This window comes from Dicentrarchus labrax, unplaced genomic scaffold, assembly GCF_905237075.1.
Source record: "Dicentrarchus labrax unplaced genomic scaffold, dlabrax2021, whole genome shotgun sequence".
In the NCBI taxonomy this organism is placed as follows: Eukaryota; Metazoa; Chordata; class Actinopteri; family Moronidae; genus Dicentrarchus; species Dicentrarchus labrax.
Window position 1 is genome coordinate 30,756,333 of NW_026136704.1, and position 20,126 is coordinate 30,776,458.

At 40.8% G+C, this 20,126-nt stretch overlaps 1 protein-coding gene and 7 non-coding genes across 54 annotated transcripts in view; all 8 read right to left on the reverse strand.

Moving 5' to 3' along the window:
• Window positions 1-20,126, reverse strand: part of aamdc (adipogenesis associated, Mth938 domain containing) — a 64,627-nt gene that overhangs the window by 19,625 nt on the left and 24,876 nt on the right. For 15 of the 47 annotated variants that reach the window (XM_051398664.1, XM_051398674.1, XM_051398687.1 and 12 more), the window contains one exon: window positions 3,577-3,627. The exons of 3 other annotated variants lie outside the window; for them this stretch is intronic. The gene's annotated coding sequence lies outside the window, so the exon portion shown is untranslated. Of the gene's footprint in view, window positions 1-1,269; window positions 1,313-3,576; window positions 3,628-6,344; window positions 6,391-8,706; window positions 8,758-16,428; window positions 16,467-18,832; window positions 18,884-20,126 lie in introns of those variants that run through there. 29 more of the 47 variants (XM_051398686.1, XM_051398694.1, XM_051398679.1 and 26 more) reach the window with 16 other exon arrangements.
• LOC127363260 (U2 spliceosomal RNA) lies at window positions 876-1,066 on the reverse strand. The gene has a single exon (XR_007884751.1). It is a non-coding gene; the product is annotated as a U2 spliceosomal RNA (small nuclear RNA).
• LOC127363238 (U1 spliceosomal RNA) lies at window positions 2,141-2,304 on the reverse strand. Its single transcript, XR_007884730.1, has one exon. It is a non-coding gene; the product is annotated as a U1 spliceosomal RNA (small nuclear RNA).
• On the reverse strand, window positions 5,951-6,141 carry LOC127363261 (U2 spliceosomal RNA). The gene has a single exon (XR_007884752.1). It is a non-coding gene; the product is annotated as a U2 spliceosomal RNA (small nuclear RNA).
• Window positions 7,271-7,434, reverse strand: LOC127363239 (U1 spliceosomal RNA). The gene has a single exon (XR_007884731.1). It is a non-coding gene; the product is annotated as a U1 spliceosomal RNA (small nuclear RNA).
• Window positions 12,348-12,511, reverse strand: LOC127363221 (U1 spliceosomal RNA). Its single transcript, XR_007884713.1, has one exon. It is a non-coding gene; the product is annotated as a U1 spliceosomal RNA (small nuclear RNA).
• Window positions 16,032-16,222, reverse strand: LOC127363262 (U2 spliceosomal RNA). Its single transcript, XR_007884753.1, has one exon. It is a non-coding gene; the product is annotated as a U2 spliceosomal RNA (small nuclear RNA).
• LOC127363240 (U1 spliceosomal RNA) lies at window positions 17,251-17,414 on the reverse strand. Its single transcript, XR_007884732.1, has one exon. It is a non-coding gene; the product is annotated as a U1 spliceosomal RNA (small nuclear RNA).

The following is a 20,126-nucleotide window of genomic DNA, read 5'->3' on the forward strand; positions in this document are numbered from 1 at the left end:
TAGTCAATATATTTTATTATATTTTGTAATATTCTCATTTTGTGATCCTATTGAACTTCCACTTCAGTAATCTTTGCACTACATTCCCCAATGCTGCTGTGGGTAATTTCCATTTCTCCTACGGGGGATCAATAAAGGTAAATGTCACTTATCTTATTATAACCTTCATCCAGGGAGGATTTATTGCAAGACTGTTGACCTGATAATGTCGCCAATTATTGTACATCTATATCAAACTAAGAGTAAAACCAGTTGTGAAACAATATGTTAGTTCAAATAAAATCAGACTTGAACTGAAAAAACCTTTTGTACTTACAAAATCTGAAAGAAAAGTAGGAAATGTTTTCATTTTTTTGTCTCAAATTTGACAACACAACGAGCATAAAGAGGCGTTGGTGCCTGTTTATTGATAATGGGTTGTCTACATGACTGTGTTCACAAAGTGTTGTGTTTGTATTGTAATATATTCTAACTTATATTATAGTTTAAAAAACTAAAGCTAATACTGAAACTAATAAAAACTAAACTATTTCAATAACATTTAAATAAATGAATTGAAACAAGCCAACCTCTGTAAACTAAAGTGAATGCAGTCAGTCGGTATGAGGACTTAATAAATGTATATTTGAACATTTCTGTTCAATGTGTAAAGGACAGTGAACACAACACATTTACATTTACAATCTCTTTGTCTCACTCAAAAGTTTATTGTTCATTTAACTGAACAGTTGCAAACAATATGTCTCCACTCTGCAGCCTCATGCTCTTAAAACGTTTAATCTAACAACAACATACAGAGTCTGTACAAGATACTACTCTACTATTAACTCACTACAACCTTTATAATATCGATTATTGATGTTAGACAATCAGAGGGGGGGTGCACCGGTCCTGGAAGTACTGCAATACCAGGTCGATGCGTGGAGTGGACGGAGCAAGCCCCTATTCCATCTCCCAGTTCCAAAAATCAATTTAATATATGGTCCCCGGGTAGGGGACGTATCAGATATTAAACTGATAAGAACAGATACTACACTTGATCTTAGCCAAAAGGCCGAGAAGCGATACTGAACTACAGTCGGAGGTACGGAGCTCTTTCTCCGCACCGGGACCCTCACTGACGGTTCACAGCCCGACGGAACAACGTGAACACAGTCGAGACAAATACAATAACAATAAAGTGAAGAAAAGTAAAGTACAACAAACTACAGTCGGAGAAAATGTCGCAGAACCGCTAAAAATAAAGAAAGTTTAAAGAAATAACTTTACCAAACGCGGCTCGTCGCCACTTCCCGATCACGTGTTGTCTCCTAATCCAATCAGACGCTTTCAGCAACGTCACAACCCAAACAACTTTTTTTTTTTTTTATATATCAACTTTATTTAAATATTCGATTTACAAATTATGTCAAACAATAACACATAACACAATACATATGAGCTGTTTTACAGATACAAAAACAGGGTCAAAACAACCCAAACAACCGTCTGTTCATAAATATCACTATTTACATATATACCGTATTGACCCGAATATAAGACGTACCAAGAAAAATACTTTTCACTGGGTTCCTCCTCCTCACTCGCACTGTCGTTGTCGCTGTCTGCCGCTGCCGCCGGCAGGCTAACACACCCACTCCAGCCGACTTGTTTACTGTACATGCTTGTTTACAGGATCACGTTAGGGTCACACTGCACTAAACGCTGACGGAGAGAAAAGCGCTCATATGGCGCTACCTATTGTTTTACATGGGTTACTGCTTAGACCCCGAATATAAGACGAGGCGTCATTTTCAGGCATTTTTCAAGGGAAAAAATATCGTCTTATATTCGGATCAATACGGTATATCACTATTTATAGATATATATCACTATTTATAGATATATATATATATACGACTATTTAAATATATATCACTATTTATAGATATATATCACTATTTATATATATATATATATATGAATTATTTTGGTAATAAATAATAAAGCATAATAACAGTCTGAGTAAGTGAGTGTAACTTCTGTGTGGTATATTACTGTCTGACAACAACAGGAGAGAATATGCAGAAGAGTTACAACCACTGACTGTATATTTCTGCACATTAATGGTTTTTAGATGATTTCTTTTCAACATGTATATCAGGGGTCAGCGCGAACGCAGTCCCCCACTACCACAAATTATGCAGTCGAGATTCCCACATTTGGGGAATTCGTTGAGGTCAACCCAACCGGAGTGCAATGGTCAGGCCTCGCCCAAGGTGAACCACCTTCTTGATCATGGTATCTCCCCTGCCAGGTAAGTATGAGTTGTCCAGCTCAGAGACAGGGAGCTCTCTCACAGACACACCGTGTTAACTGATGGTGCTAATAATCTCTATATTACTGAAACCAGAGGATGTAGAAGGTGAGTGAAACTGCAGAACAGAATACAGAAGATACAGTTTTGAACTTAAGCTGATAAAGATTATATTTTGCTTTATGTACGTAAAGTTTATGTTTCCCATAATGCAATGCGGTATGGCTACATTAGCAGCTAACACAAATCAGCAGTTTGTTTCTATTTTACCTCCAACAAATGAACAACAGTCCAACAACAAGTTCAAGTGAGACAAAGCTGAATCAAACTGCAATCAGAGGCTGTTTGATCCACATTTACAATCCAGAAAAAAACAACTAAAAACACTAAAAACACTAAAAACACTTTTTCTCCCACACTTTACAACCACTTCCTGTTTCTTTGTCTCCCGGGCAACGGGGCCGTCCTGTTACTGCCACCTACTGGTCTGGAGTGAATCAGGATTTTAACAATAAAGTTCAACAGCAACACAAACTGTCATAATTCAGCTAAACTCTATCTGCCTTCTGAGGACATGCAATCGAGGACCACTTTCCCCAAATCACACAGTAAATAGGGGTTTTAAACACATGGACTTTATCTAAATAAACTAAAAGGAATTTAAGGATCTGATTTTTGAAAATTAAAACACAGTTCCCAAAATTATTCCTCCACTCTTTCCATCCTTGGTTCTTTAAACATATTGACCTGATATCTAAATCTGTCATCCTTTGTAAAATGTTGAAGATCAAGGCCCAAAACAATATTAAATAACCACAAATGTTCCCACAACAGCGGCTCTGTTCATAAGTACAGCACTCTACAACAATCAGCTACAGCATATAGCTTCTCAATATGTTCTTTATTCTTCCTTAGGAGTGAACAATGGGTTAAAAAGCTGCACACATTTCCTGATAACGCGCTGAAGCAGCAGAGGTGTGTAACTCGCAGTAAGACAAGCTGAGATTAACATTAACATCTGTCAGCTGCAAAAGCCAAAACCTTCCACCTCCAGTTCTGCTGTTATTCATAGGAGCTGACTGGGAGCTATTTCTGTACGGGACTGCAGACGGGCTCGTGCTACCCACCCAACCAATAACAACTATGTTAAAATCTGCCTTTGCATTAGTAAACACCAACAGATTAAACACAATTATAAAAAAGGACTTGAAATGCAGTTTTGAGAAGTTTTTAAAGATATAAAAGGAAATCATGAAGCGAAGGTCTGCACTGCTGCTTACCCGTTCTCGATGTCAACAGTCTGGACACACCTCCTGAAATGATTCTTCCTCCTGTAATTAAAGAGAAACACAGCTCAGTTTAATCAGATACACACAAACACTAACTTTACCCAACTTGCAGAGATGATCCACAGATTCTATGGCGATAAGATTAAAACCATAATAACAAAGTAATGTTCTTAAATGTATAAAATAATAATAATAATAAACTCTGAAGGGAACCAGTCCAAACACATGTTCTAGTATAAGTGTAAACTAAAACTATTAAAGTGTGGAATGAAGAATCTGAACTGGTGCTTCAGGACTGCTTAAACAGTACAGAATGAGACAAGAGACAATACAGACTGAAGCTGGAGGGATATTACACCACCGCTGATCCCCGGAGCGTGACGCAAGGTCTGCAACACATCACAGACTACAAACAGAAGAGTTTGGGGGCCTCAACCAGCAGAGTCACACTACCGGGTGAGCTCAACGAGTTCTACGCTCGTATCGAGGCCCTCAACGCCAGCCGACAGGGAGAGATTCTGGCCACCGAGGGCAAACTGGACCCACCACTCTGTGCGTCACCGGTAGAGGTGCGCTCCGCTCTGAGGAGAACAAACCCACGGAAGGCAGCTGACCCAGATAACATCCCCGGGCGTGCACTCAGGGTTTGCTCATCAGAGCTAACGGAGGTGTTAACAGACATCTACAACCTGTCCCTCGCTCAGGCCTCGGACCCCACCTGCTTCAAGTCCACCACCATCGTGCCCCTCCCAAACAAGGACACTGTGACCTGTCTGAATGACTATCGGCCTGTCGCACTCACTCCAATTGTGATGAAGTGTTTTGAAAGGATAGTCATAACACATCAAAAAGGCCATCCCGGGCCACCTTGGACCCCTTACAGTTATCATAGAGACAGAATCGTTCCACAGACGATGCTGTCAACGCTGCCATCCACACTGCCCTCACACACTTAGAAGCCAAGGACACGTGTAAGAATGTTTTTCATGGACTACAGCTCAGCATTCAGAACAGTCATTACATTCAGGCTCTCTGTAAAGCTCCTCACGCTCGGACTGACACCCTCCCTCTGTAACTGGGTGCTGAACTTCCTCACAGACAGACCCCAGTCAGTCAGAGTTGGAAACCGGACATCAGGCATCAGAACTGTGAGCACAGGGACCCCCCCAGGGCTTCGTGCTAAGTCCGCTGCTCTACACCCTCTTTACCTACGACTGTGTGTCCTCCCAGACCAACACCTGCATTATAAAGTCTGCGGACAACGCTACGGTCATGACGGGGGGAGACGACACTGATTATTGATCCTAAACAAAAAAAGGAGGGGATTTTGATCCTAGGAGGGGGAGAACAGCACTGCCCACTGTACATCAGTGAGACAGAGGCAGAGAGGGTGACAAACTTTAAATTCCTCTGAACCCACATCAGCGAGGACCTCACCTGGTCTCACCACACCCACCAGCTCCTGAAGGAAGCCCAGCAGAGACTTCTTAAGCAGGCTGAGGACATTTGGTATGTCAACCAAGATCCTCAGCAACTTCTACAGATGTACAGTGGAGAGCATCATCACCAGCTCAGTTACAGTGTGGCAGCTGTACTGCTCAGGACAGGAAGGCTCTCCAGCGTGTCATAAAAACTGCACAATTCATCTCTGCAGCAGCCTTCCCATCACTGCAGGACATCTACACAACCAGGGTCCTCAGGAGGGCCCACAACATCATAAAGGACAATACACACCCACAACACAGTCTCTGCACACTTGTGCCGTCAGGCAGGCGCTGCAGGAGTGTGAAAGCAAGGACGACAAGACTCTCTAACAGTTTTTACCCCAAGGCCATCAACCTCTTAAACAGTACAGCCCCTTACTGTACATATGACAATAAACTTCTTGAATCTAGTGGAGAACAGAAACTGAACATTTGAGCCAGAACAGAGTTTCCTAATGTTAACTCTCTACTACAGTTCATTCATTCGCTCGTTCATTCATCAGGAAACTCTGCAAACTAAAGTGAGCAATAAAATATTAGCAGATTTTTACTGACAGTTTACTTCAATAGATGTTCACAGAGAGCCACTGATGTGTGATTTCATTAGAGTATCATCAGCTGAACCTGAATTAAATTAAATATGTCTGAGGGATCATTAAACATTATTACAGGAACTTCTCTGGGTCTTAAAATAGTAGCACACAAAGTACAAAGTATTAATCTCATAAGGATATTGAGAGAACAACAACTATAATATGCTGTATAGTTTACAACAAAGTTCAACAGCACAAACTGCAACCTCTCAAATAATCATAATGTTGAACCAACATCAACTGACTGCAGTTAATATATTTAAGATTATTAACATTAGACAATCAGAGGGGGGGTGCACCGGTCCTGGAAGTACTGCAATACCAGGTCGATGCGTGGAGTGGACGGAGCAAGCCCCTATTCCATCTCCCAGTTCCAAAAATCAATTTAATATATGGTCCCCGGGTAGGGGACGTATCAGATATTAAACTGATAAGAACAGATACTACACTTGATCTTAGCCAAAAGGCCGAGAAGCGATACTGAACTACAGTCGGAGGTACGGAGCTCTTTCTCCGCACCGGGACCCTCACTGACGGTTCACAGCCCGACGGAACAACGTGAACACAGTCGACACAAATACAATAACAATAAAGTAAAGTAAAGTAAAGTACAACAAACTACAGTCGGAGAAAATGTCGCAGAACCGCTAAAAATAAAGAAAGTTTAAAGAAATAACTTTACCAAACGCGGCTCGTCGCCACTTCCCGATCACGTGTTGTCTCCTAATCCAATCAGACGCTTTCAGCAACGTCACAACCCAAACAACTTTTTTTTTTTTTTTAATATATCAACTTTATTTAAATATTCGATTTACAAATTATGTCAAACAATAACACACAACACAATACATATGAGCTGTTTTACAGATACAAAAACAGGGTCAAAACAACCCAAACAACTGTCTGTTCATAAATATCACTATTTACATATATACCGTATTGACCCGAATATAAGACGACCCCTCTTTTTCAAGACCCATATTTGGAAAAATACTTTTCACTGGGTTCCTCCTCCTCACTCGCACTGTCGTTGTCGCTGTCTGCCGCTGCCGCCGGCAGGCTAACACACCCACTCCAGCCGACTTGTTTACTGTACATGCTTGTTTACAGGATCACGTTAGGGTCACACTGCACTAAACGCTGACGGAGAGAAAAGCGCTCATATGGCGCTACCTATTGTTTTACATGGGTTACTCCTTAGACCCCGAATATAAGACGAGGCGTCATTTTCAGGCATTTTTCAAGGGAAAAAATATCGTCTTATATTCGGATCAATACGGTATATCACTATTTATAGATATATATATCACTATTTATAGATATATATATATATATATCACTATTTAAATATATATCACTATTTATAGATATATATCACTATTTATATATATATATATATATATATATATATATATATATATATATATATGAATTATTTTGGTAATAAATAATAAAGCATAATAACAGTCTGAATAAGTGAGTGTAACTTCTGTGTGGTATATTACTGTCTGACAACAACAGGAGAGAATATGGAGAAGAGTTACAACCACTGACTGTATATTTCTGCACATTAATGGTTTTTAGATGATTTCTTTTCAACATGTATATCAGGGGTCAGCGCGAACGCAGTCCCCCACTACCACAAATTATGCAGTCGAGATTCCCACATTTGGGGAATTCGTTGAGGTCAACCCAACCGGAGTGCAATGGTCAGGCCTCGCCCAAGGTGAACCACCTTCTTGATCATGGTATCTCCCCTGCCAGGTAAGTATGAGTTGTCCAGCTCAGAGACAGGGACCTCTCTCACAGACACACCGTGTTAACTGATGGTGCTAATAATCTCTATATTACTGAAACCAGAGGATGTAGAAGGTGAGTGAAACTGCAGAACAGAATACAGAAGATACAGTTTTGAACTTAAGCTGATAAAGATTATATTTTGCTTTATGTACGTAAAGTTTATGTTTCCCATAATGCAATGCGGTATGGCTACATTAGCAGCTAACACAAATCAGCAGTTTGTTTCTATTTTACCTCCAACAAATGAACAACAGTCCAACAACAAGTTCAAGTGAGACAAAGCTGAATCAAACTGCAATCAGAGGCTGTTTGATCCACATTTACAATCCAGAAAAAAAGAACTAAAAACACTAAAAACACTAAAAACACTTTTTCTCCCACACTTTACAACCACTTCCTGTTTCTTTGTCTCCCGGGCAACAGGGCCGTCCTGTTACTGCCACCTACTGGTCTGGAGTGAATCAGGATTTTAACAATAAAGTTCAACAGCAACACAAACTGTCATAATTCAGCTAAACTCTATCTGCCTTCTGAGGACATGCAATCGAGGACCACTATCCCCAAATCACACAGTAAATAGGGGTTTTAAACACATGGACTTTATCTAAATAAACTAAAAGGAATTTAAGGATCTGATTTTTGAAAATTAAAACACAGTTCCCAAAATTATTCCTCCACTCTTTCCATCCTTGGTTCTTTAAACATATTGACCTGATATCTAAATCTGTCATCCTTTGTAAAATGTTGAAGATCAAGGCCCAAAACAATATTAAATAACCACAAATGTTCCCACAACAGCGGTTCTGTTCATAAGTACAGCACTCTACAACAATCAGCTACAGCATATAGCTTCTCAATATGTTCTTTATTCTTCCTTAGGAGTGAACAACGGGTTAAAAAGCTGCACACGTTTCCTGATAACGCGCTGAAGCAGCAGAGGTGTGTAACTCGCAGTAAGACAAGCTGAGATTAACATTAACATCTGTCAGCTGCAAAAGCCAAAACCTTCCACCTCCAGTTCTGCTGTTATTCATAGGAGCTGACTGGGAGCTATTTCTGTACGGGACTGCAGACGGGCTCGTGCTACCCACCCAACCAATAACAACTATGTTAAAATCTGCCTTTGCATTAGTAAACACCAACAGATTAAACACAATTATAAAAAAGGACTTGAAATGCAGTTTTGAGAAGTTTTTAAAGATATAAAAGGAAATCATGAAGCGAAGGTCTGTACTGCTGCTTACCCGTTCTCGGTGTCAACAGTCTGGACACACCTCCTGAAATGATTCTTCCTCCTGTAATTAAAGAGAAACACAGCTCAGTTTAATCAGATACACACAAACATTAACTTTACCCAACTTGCAGAGATGATCCACAGATTCTATGGCGATAAGATTAAAACCATAATAACAAAGTAATGTTCTTAAATGTATAAAATAATAATAATAATAAACTCTGAAGGGAACCAGTCCAAACACATGTTCTAGTATAAGTGTAAACTAAAACTATTAAAGTGTGGAATGAAGAATCTGAACTGGTGCTTCAGGACTGCTTAAACAGTACAGAATGAGACAAGAGACAATACAGACTGAAGCTGGAGGGATATTACACCACTGCTGATCCCCGGAGCGTGACGCAAGGTCTGCAACACATCACAGACTACAAACAGAAGAGTTTGGGGGCCTCAACCAGCAGAGTCACACTACTGGGTGAGCTCAACGAGTTCTACGCTCATATCGAGGCCCTCAACGCCAGCCGACAGGGAGAGATTCTGGCCACCGAGGGCAAACTGGACCCACCACTCTGTGCGTCACCGGTAGAGGTGCGCTCCGCTCTGAGGAGAACAAACCCACGGAAGGCAGCTGACCCAGATAACATCCCCGGGCGTGCACTCAGGGTTTGCTCATCAGAGCTGACGGAGGTGTTAACAGACATCTACAACCTGTCCCTCGCTCAGGCCTCGGAACCCACCTGCTTCAAGTCCACCACCATCGTGCCCCTCCCAAACAAGGACACTGTGACCTGTCTGAATGACTATCGGCCTGTCGCACTCACTCCAATTGTGATGAAGTGTTTTGAAAGGATAGTCATAACACATCAAAAGGCCATCCCGGGCCACCTTGGACCCCTTACAGTTATCATAGAGACAGAATCGTTCCACAGACGATGCTGTCAACGCTGCCATCCACACTGCCCTCACACACTTAGAAGCCAAGGACACGTGTAAGAATGTTTTTCAGCTCGTCGCCACTTCCGGGTCACGTGTTGTCTCCTAGTCCAATCAGACGCTTTCAGCAACGTTACAACCCAAATATATCACTATTTATATATATTTATATATATATATATATAATAGTGATCTCTCTCTCTATAGATATAACTATTTCTATACATATAGATACAGTCATGGACGAAAGTATTGGCACCCCTGGAACCTTTCCAGAAAATGCACCATTTCTCCCAGAAAAGTGTTGCAATTACAAATGTTTTGTTATACACATGTTTATTTCCTTTAAGTGCATTGGGACGACACAAAAAAGCAGAAGAAAAAAGCCAAATTTGACATCATTTTACACAAAACTCAAAAATTGGGTCGGACAAAATCATTGGCACCCTCAACTTAATATTTGGTTGCACACCTTTTGGAGAAAAAAACTGAAACCAATCGCTTCTTATAACCATCAACAAGTTTCCTACACCTCTCAACTGGAATTTTGGATCACTCTTCTTTTGCTAACTGCTCCAGGTCCCTCAGATTTGAAGGGTGCCTTCTCGCAACAGAAATTTTGAGATCTTTCCATAGGTGTTCTATGGGATTTAGATCAGGACTCATTACTGCCCACTTCAGAATTCTCCAGCACTTTGTCTCCAACCATTTCTGGGTGCTTTGTGCAGTATGTTTTGGGTCATTGTCCTGCTGGAACACCCGTGACCTCTGACGCAGACCCAGCTTTCTGACACTAGGCCCCACATTACGGGCCAAAATCTTTTTATAGTCTCCAGATTTCATGATTCCTTGCACACAATCAATGCACCCAGTGCCAGAGGCAGCAAAACAACCCCAAAACATCTTTGAACCTCCACCATATTTGACCCTAGGTACCGTGTTCTTTTCTTTGTAGGCCTCATTCTGTTTTCTGTAAACAGTAGAATCACGTGCTTTGCTAAAAAGCTCTACCTTAGTCTCATCTGTCCACAAAACATTCTCCTAGAAGGATTGAGGCTTACTCAGGTAGTAAGTCTGCAGGACAGCCTGAATTTGTGTGGAAGTTGACTGAGGTTGTTTATCCACCATTCGAAATATCCTGCGTTGCATTCTTTCATCAATTTTTCTCTTCCGTCCACGTCCAGGGAGATTTGCCACAGTTCCATGGGTTATAAACTTCTTGATTATATTGCGCACAGTTGACAAAGGAACTTTAAGATCTCTGGAGATTGACTTGTAACCTTGAGATTGTTGATATTTTTCCACAATTTTGCTTCTTAAGTCCTCAGACAATTCTCGGCTCTTCTTTCTCTTCTCCATGCTTGGTGTGGCACACACAGGCACGCAACACAAAGGTTGAGTCAACTTTTATAAACTCTAACTGGCTTCAGTTTCAATTTCTATATTGCCAGCACCTGTTACTTGCCACAGGTGAGTTTAAACGAAGATCACATGCTTGAAATGAAATTATTTACCCACAGTTTTAATAGGGCGCCAATGATTTTGTCCAGTCGATTTTTGTGTAAAATGATGTCAAATTTGGCTTTTTTCTTCTGCTTTTTTGTGTCGTCCCAATGCACTTAAAGGAAATAAACATGTGTATAACAAAACATTTGTAATTGTAACACTTTTCTGGGAGAAATGGTGCATTTTCTGGAAAAGTTCCAGGGGTGCCAATACTTTCGTCCATGACTGTATCACTATTTATATATATATAGATATCACTATTTATATATAGATAATACCTATAATACTGATAATAACAGAGTCCTCTGCGGGGGAACAAATAATGAACTTTTTATGACAATTTCTCAGTCCCTCCAGAAAAACGTGATTATGCGATTGCATTATTCAATGCATAATCAGCTTAATAAATTGCCTATTTCCGCACAAAATATGCGGGGCTTGTAGATTTCATAATCCCCGCATTTTCATTGCAAAAAAGTCACATAAATCTTCGCAGAAAGTTGAAAAATGTTGCGTTTACTTCACACAAGAGCAGCCATTTTCCCCTGTTGCCGTTATGAAGTGACGCAATTACGCGACGTGAACGTCATCGAAAAGCTGCAAACTCTGCGATGAAGCCGCAATTTCATCGCATAAAATTGCATAAATTGTCGCATGTTCCATCGCGTTTTTTAAGAAAACGTACTACATAATCAAGGATTTTGGCCCGAAACAATCACAAAAAAACTCCGCGTTTTTCTGGAGGGACTGAGACAGCCTCTAGTGGACATAAGGTCTAACTGCAGCTAGTGCACATTTAAAAACATCCTCCTTCTAAATACTATTAAATAATAATAATATTCTAAATAATAAATTATTTTAACAGCGAATCATGTCAATATCAGATTATATCTGACTTATTGTAAATACTTCTGGGTCATTTTCATATTGTAACATCAAACATTAATCTTAATTTGATCTAATATTTAACTATTTAACATGTGTAATGGTCCTTCTGAGGCCATTTTATCTATTATTTACATGTTTTTTAAATGAATTATTTTGGTAATAAATAATAAAGCATAATAACAGTCTGAATAAGTGAGTGTAACTTCTGTGTGGTATATTACTGTCTGACAATAACAGGAGAAAATATGGAGAAGAGTTACAACCCCTGACGGTAGACTCCTGTACATTAATGGTTTTTAAATGATTTCTTTTCAACATGTTTATCAGGGGAGAGCGCGAACGCAGTCCCCCACTACCAGAAATTATGCAGTCGAGATTCCCACATTTGGGGAATTCGCAGAGGTCAGCTCAACCGGAGTGCAATGGCTGAGCCTCGCCCTGGGTGAACCACCTTCTTGATCATGGTATCTCCCCTGCCAGGTAAGTATGAGTTGTCCAGCTCAGAGACAGGGAGCTCTCTCACAGACACACCGTGTTAACTGATGGTGCTAATAATCGATATATTACTGAAACCAGAGGATGTAGAAGGTGAGTGAAACTGCAGAACATAATACAGAAGATACAGTTTTCAACTAAAGCTGATAAAGATTATTTAGATTTTACTTGATACATAATGGTTATATTTCCCACAATGCAATGCTGTATCCCCACATCAACAGCTAACCTGAAATCAGCAGTTTGTTTCTATTTTACCTCCAACAAATGAACAACAGTCCAACAACAAGTTCAAGTGAGCCAAAGCTGAATCAAACTGCAATCAGAGGCTGTTTGATCCACATTTACAATCCAGAAAAGAGAATAAAAACACTAAAAACACTTTTTCTCCCACACTTTACAACCACTTCCTGTTTCTTTGTCTCCCGGGCAACGGGGCCGTCCTGTTACTGCCACCTACTGGTCTGGAGTGAATCAGGATTTTAACAATAAAGTTCAACAGTAACACAAACTGCAGCCTCTAAAGAGATCATACAGTTGAATCAACACAAACTGAACATTATGTGTTTATTTATTTATTTATTATACGCTGTGGTGTGACGGGGAGGAGACAATCGGGACTTACGGTGCCAATAAACTGAGCAAGCTGGTGAGAAAGGCCAGCTCGGTGGTGGGGATGGATCGGGACAGTGTGGAGGCTGTGACTGAGAAGAGGATGAAAAGGAAGCTGAAAGCCATCATGGACAACCTCTCTCATCCTCTCTACACTGAGCTCAGGAAGCTCAGGAGCACTTTCAGCCACAGACTGATCCAACCTCGAGCCTCAAAGTGGTTTAAAGGTTGTTTGTACCATCGGCCATCAGACTCCACAACCACAGCACCCACTACCTCCAAACCCTGCTGACCCGCTGACGAAGACCCGTTTTAATTCAAACTTATATTATGTACAGTATAATTTTTTAGTCAAAGTTGCTCAAAATATTTTGCACACCATTTTACTTTCATATTGCATATAGTGTATACAGTGACGGCTGGTGGAGATTTTGGGTGGGTGGGCTAACAAATGCATTACACTCATGAATACGTTACACAGCAGCAACAGCAACAACAGTAGCATCACATCAAGTTACAGCAACAACATTGTATACTTTGTTATAGCAAAGGCTCTACGGCAACACTGGGGAGACAAACCCAAAAGATTGACCTGATGCCAAAAGAAATCTCTCTCTCGCTCTCTCTCTGTCCCAGCAACAATTTGCACCATGTGTCAGAAATAAATCTATAAAACCAAAAGCAAAAATAATGATTTGTAGAAGAGAGTTGTTTCAGAGCTTGGGCATACCTTATTTAAAACGCAGCTCACATCAACACAAACAGGTTAATCACCATGTCAAACTCCACCCTGCTGTACCTCACCATCAGCTCACCTTTCAGTGTCTCCCTGCAGATCATTGGCTAATGTGCACATGCAAAGACAACAAGTGCCTGGCTTTCTCAAAGCGCACTGTGCAGCTACTACCACATTATCAGAGCGGCTGCAGCTGTGTCCGCATCTGGATGTGGCTGATTGTCGTCTGTGGTCAGCAGTTCAGATATGAAGCAGGAAACATTCTCCAGGTCCTGTCTCGTTTTGAGACAATCTGTGGTCTTAGACGTGTACTTTTCAACCTGTGTGTTTGACAGGTGATCGGCTGATTGACTGTCTAGAAAAGAGAACTGGTCCCCGCTGGAGTGAAGTGGGAGATTAATCGGACCCCCGCAGGGCGAACTCATGTCCCCCACAAAATATAATACAGTCCACAGTCCGTGATAGTGATTGCCACAACACCAGAGACGGCACCACCCGTGGAAGGCGGCTGGTCCTAATGGCCTCAGTACCGGCTCTCCCCAGGGCTGTGCACTGAGTCCCTTGCTCTACTCCCTCTACACACACGACTGCTCCCCTGTCCATCACAGCAACACCATGGTGAAATAACATCACACAAAGACTACTGGTGTCCTTTTACCATGCCTCCATTGAGAGCATACTAACATACTGCATATGCTTATGGTACACCAGCTGCACAGCGGCTCAGAGGAAAGTGCTCCAGAGGGTCATCAACACCGCTCAAAAGATCGTCGGCAGCCTCTCCCCACACTGGAAGAACTACACAGTTCCCGTTGCCTCAAAAAAGCCCAGAACATTATAAAGGACACCCACCATCCTGGTCACTCCCTGTTTGAACTGTTGCCTTCAGGCAGGCGGTACCGATCATTTAAAGCAAGGACAAATAGACTCAAACACAGTTTTTATCCAACTGCAGTAACTACCTCAATGCTGCAAAAAAATAATATGCAATGACTGGGTGTGTATGACTGTGTGTCTATGTATGCTGCTAATTATGTTATATGGTTTTATTTTAATAACACTAGCACTTAAATTATTTAGCACTTTAAATTATAATTTATTATTTTTTAAATGTGTGCTAAATTAAGCACTGATCGGAGAGCACTTTAAATTTCGTTATACCTGTGACAATGACAATAAAGATCTATTCTCTTCTTCTATTCTATTCAAAACGATATGTTCTAAGGTTTTTAATAACAGTTTTTCATCTTTACTGTAAATGATGGGGGGGGGGGGCTTAGCCCTGTTAGCCCATATATACCAGCCGTCCCTGACTGTATATACTTTTCTTTAATAGTCAATATATTTTATTATATTTTGTAATTTCTCCTACGGGGGATCAATAAAGGTAAATGTCACTTATCTTATTATAACCTTCATCCAGGGAGGATTTATTGCAAGACTGTTGCATTAGGCTGCATTAGTTTCAGCTAGGTGGACCTGATAATGTCGCCAATTATTGTACATCTATATCAAACTAAGAGTAAAACCAGTTGTGAAACAATATGTTAGTTCAAATAAAATCAGACTTGAACTGAAAAAACCTTTTGTACTTACAAAATCTGAAAGAAAAGTAGGAAATGTTTTCAGTTTTTTGTCTCAATTTGGTCAAATTTGACAACACAACGAGCATAAAGAGGCGTTGGTGCCTGTTTATTGATAATGGGATGTCTACATGACTGTGTTCACAAAGTGTTGTGTTTGTATTGTAATATATTCTAACTTATATTATAGTTTAAAAAAAACTAAAGCTAATACTGAAACTAATAAAAACTAAACTATTTCAATAACATTTCAATAAATGAATTGAAACAAGCAAACCTCTGTAAACTAAAGTGAATGCAGTCAGTCGGTATGAGGACTTAATAAATGTATATTTGAACATTTCTGTTCAATGTGTAAAGGACAGTGAACACAACACATTTACATTTACAATCTCTTTGTCTCACTCAAAAGTTTATTGTTCATTTAACTGAACAGTTGCAAACAATATGTCTCCACTCTGCAGCCTCATGCTCTTAAAACGTTTAATCTAACAACAACACACAGAGTCTGTACAAGATACTACTCTACTATTAACTCACTACAACCTTTATAATATCGATTATTGATGTTAGACAATCAGAGGGGGGTGCACCGGTCCTGGAAGTACTGCAATACCAGGTCGATGCGTGGAGTGGACGGAGCAAGCCCCTATTCCATCTCCCAGTTCCAAAAATCAATTTAATATATGGTCCCCGGGTAGGGGACGTATCAGATATTAAACTGATAAGAACAGATACTACACTTGATCTTAGCCAAAAGGCCGAGAAGCGATACTGAACTACAGTCGGAGGTACGGAGCTCTTTCTCCGCACCGGGACCCTCACTGACGGTTCACAGCCCGACGGAACAACGTGAACACAGTCGAGACAAATACAATAATAATAATAAAGTAAAGTAAAGAAAAGTACAACAAACTACAGTCGGAGAAAATGTCGCAGAATCGCTAAAAATAAAGAAAGTTTAAAGAAATAACTTTACCAAACGCGGCTCGTCGCCACTTCCCGATCACGTGTTGTCTCCTAATCCAATCAGACGCTTTCAGCAACGTCACAACCCAAACAACTTTTTTTTAAATTTTTTTTATATATCAACTTTATTTAAATATTCGATTTACAAATTATGTCAAACAATAACACACAACACAATACATATGAGCTGTTTTGCAGATACAAAAACAGGGTCAAAACAACCCAAACAACCGTCTGTTCATAAATATCACTATTTACATATATACCGTATTGACCCGAATATAAGACGGAAAAATACTTTTCACTGGGTTCCTCCTCCTCACTCGCACTGTCGTTGTCGCTGTCTGCCGCTGCCGCCGGCAGGCTAACACACCCACTCCAGCCGACTTGTTTACTGTACATGCTTGTTTACAGGATCACGTTAGGGTCACACTGCACTAAACGCTGACGGAGAGAAAAGCGCTCATATGGCGCTACCTATTGTTTTACATGGGTTACTGCTTAGACCCCGAATATAAGACGAGGCGTCATTTTCAGGCATTTTTCAAGGGAAAAAATATCGTCTTATATTCGGATCAATACGGTATATCACTATTTATAGATATATATCACTATATATATATATATATATATATATATATATATATATATATGAATTATTTTGGTAATAAATAATAAAGCATAATAACAGTCTGAATAAGTGAGTGTAACTTCTGTGTGGTATATTACTGTCTGACAACAACAGGAGAGAATATGGAGAAGAGTTACAACCACAGACTGTATATTTCTGCACATTAATGGTTTTTAGATGATTTCTTTTCAACATGTATATCAGGGGTCAGCGCGAACGCAGTCCCCCACTACCACAAATTATGCAGTCGAGATTCCCACATTTGGGGAATTCGTTGAGGTCAACCCAACCGGAGTGCAATGGTCAGGCCTCGCCCAAGGTGAACCACCTTCTTGATCATGGTATCTCCCCTGCCAGGTAAGTATGAGTTGTCCAGCTCAGAGACAGGGAGCTCTCTCACAGACACACCACACTGACTGACGGTGCTGTTGACAACTAACGTTACACTATCTCAACTGACGAAGCAGGAAGCACTTTGGACAGAATTATCTTTTAGAAAGATTTAAAATAATAATCAGTTGGAAATATTTGATGTGAATTCGCTTTAAATGACATTATAACGGCAGTTTGTTTCTTCTTCCCACAATGCAATGCTGTATCCCCACATCAACAGCTAACCTGAAATCAGCAGTTTGTTTCTATTTTACCTCCAACAAATGAACAACAGTCCAACAACAAGTTCAAGTGAGACAAAGCTGAATCAAACTGCAATCAGAGGCTGTTTGATCCACATTTACAATCCAGAAAAAAACAACTAAAAACACTAAAAACACTAAAAACACTTTTTCTCCCACACTTTACAACCACTTCCTGTTTCTTTGTCTCCCGGGCAACGGGGCCGTCCTGTTACTGCCACCTACTGGTCTGGAGTGAATCAGGATTTTAACAATAAAGTTCAACAGCAACACAAACTGCAGCCTCTAAAATGATCATACAGTTGAATCAACACAAACTGAACATTATAACCTCCATTAGAGGAGGATTTATTACAGAGCTGTTGTATTAGACTGCATTAGTTTCAGCTAGGTCGTCCTAATTTAACAAAAACTGTCATAATTCAGCTAAACTCTATCTGCCTTCTGAGGACATGCAATCGAGGACCACTATCCCCAAATCACACAGTAAATAGGGGTTTTAAACACATGGACTTTATCTAAATAAACTAAAAAGGAATTTAAGGATCTGATTTTTGAAAATTAAAACACAGTTCCCAAAATTATTCCTCCACTCTTTCCATCCTTGGTTCTTTAAACATATTGACCTGATATCTAAATCTGTCATCCTTTGTAAAGATCAAGGCCCAAAACAATATTAAATAACCACAAATGTTCCCACAACAGCGGCTCTGTTCATAAGTACAGCACTCTACAACAATCAGCGACAGCATATAGCTTCTCAATATGTTCTTTATTCTCCCTTAGGAGTGAACAAAGGGTTAAAAAGCTGCACACGTTTCCTGATAACGCTGAAGCAGCAGAGGTGTGTAACTCGCAGTAAGACAAGCTGAGATTAACATTAACATCTGTCAGCTGCAAAAGCCAAAACCTTCCACCTCCAGTTCTGCTGTTATTCATAGGAGCTGACTGGGAGCTATTTCTGTACGGGACTGCAGACGGGCTCGTGCTACCCACCCAACCAATAACAACTATGTTAAAATCTGCCTTTGCATTAGTAAACACCAACAGATTAAACACAATTATAAAAAGGACTTGAAATGCAGTTTTGAGAAGTTTTTAAAGATATAAAAGGAAATCATGAAGCGAAGGTCTGCACTGCTGCTTACCCGTTCTCGGTGTCAACAGTCTGGACACACCTCCTGAAATGATTCTTCCTCCTGTAATTAAAGAGAAACACAGCTCAGTTTAATCAGATACACACAAACACTAACTTTACCCAACTTGTAGAGATGATCCACAGATTCTATGGCGATAAGAATAAAACCATAATAACAAAGTAATGTTCTTAAATGTATAAAATAATAATAATAATAAACTCTGAAGGGAACCAGTCCAAACACATGTTCTAGTATAAGTGTAAACTAAAACTATTAAAGTGTGGAATGAAGAATCTGAACTGGTGCTTCAGGACTGCTTAAACAGTACAGAATGAGACAAGAGACAATACAGACTGAAGCTGGAGGGATATTACACCACCGCTGATCCCCGGAGCGTGACGCAAGGTCTGCAACACATCACAGACTACAAACAGAAGAGTTTGGGGGCCTCAACCAGCAGAGTCACACTACCGGGTGAGCTCAACGAGTTCTACGCTCGTATCGAGGCTCTCAACGCCAGCCGACAGGGAGAGATTCTGGCCACCGAGGGCAAACTGGACCCACCACTCTGTGCGTCACCGGTAGAGGTGCGCTCCGCTCTGAGGAGAACAAACCCACGGAAGGCAGCTGACCCAGATAACATCCCCGGGCGTGCACTCAGGGTTTGCTCATCAGAGCTGACGGAGGTGTTAACAGACATCTACAACCTGTCCCTCGCTCAGGCCTCGGACCCCACCTGCTTCAAGTCCACCACCATCGTGCCCCTCCCAAACAAGGACACTGTGACCTGTCTGAATGACTATCGGCCTGTCGCACTCACTCCAATTGTGATGAAGTGTTTTGAAAGGATAGTCATAACACATCAAAAAGGCCATCCCGGGCCACCTTGGACCCCTTACAGTTATCATAGAGACAGAATCGTTCCACAGACGATGCTGTCAACGCTGCCATCCACACTGCCCTCACACACTTAGAAGACATGGACACGTGTAAGAATGTTTTTCATGGACTACAGCTCAGCATTCAGAACAGTCATTACATTCAGGCTCTCTGTAAAGCTCCTCACGCTCGGACTGACACCCTCCCTCTGTAACTGGGTGCTGAACTTCCTCACAGACAGACCCCAGTCAGTCAGAGTTGGAAACCGGACATCAGGCATCAGAACTGTGAGCACAGGGACCCCCCCAGGGCTTCGTGCTAAGTCCGCTGCTCTACACCCTCTTTACCTACGACTGTGTGTCCTCCCAGACCAACACCTGCATTATAAAGTCTGCGGACAACGCTACGGTCATTGGACTGATCG